This window comes from Branchiostoma belcheri, unplaced genomic scaffold (genome assembly GCF_001625305.1).
Source record: "Branchiostoma belcheri isolate BF01 breed outbred unplaced genomic scaffold, Haploidv18h27 scaffold100, whole genome shotgun sequence".
Taxonomy (NCBI): domain Eukaryota; kingdom Metazoa; phylum Chordata; class Leptocardii; order Amphioxiformes; family Branchiostomatidae; genus Branchiostoma; species Branchiostoma belcheri.
In genome coordinates, this window is record NW_017802381.1 from 1,187,212 (window position 1) to 1,187,422 (window position 211).

The following is a 211-nucleotide window of genomic DNA, read 5'->3' on the forward strand; positions in this document are numbered from 1 at the left end:
TTCATTGACCTGCAGGCCAGCATGGCTGCTGCAAGCCTGTCTAGTGGAATGGTGGGAGGCCGCCGCCCTTCATCCGTACCTGGGACGGGAGGCCGCCGCCCTTCAACCGTGTCTGGGACGGGAGGCCGCCGCCCTTCAACCGTGTCTGGGACGGGAGGCCGCCGCCCTTCAACCGTGTCTTGGACGGGAGGCCGCCGCCCTTCATCCGTAC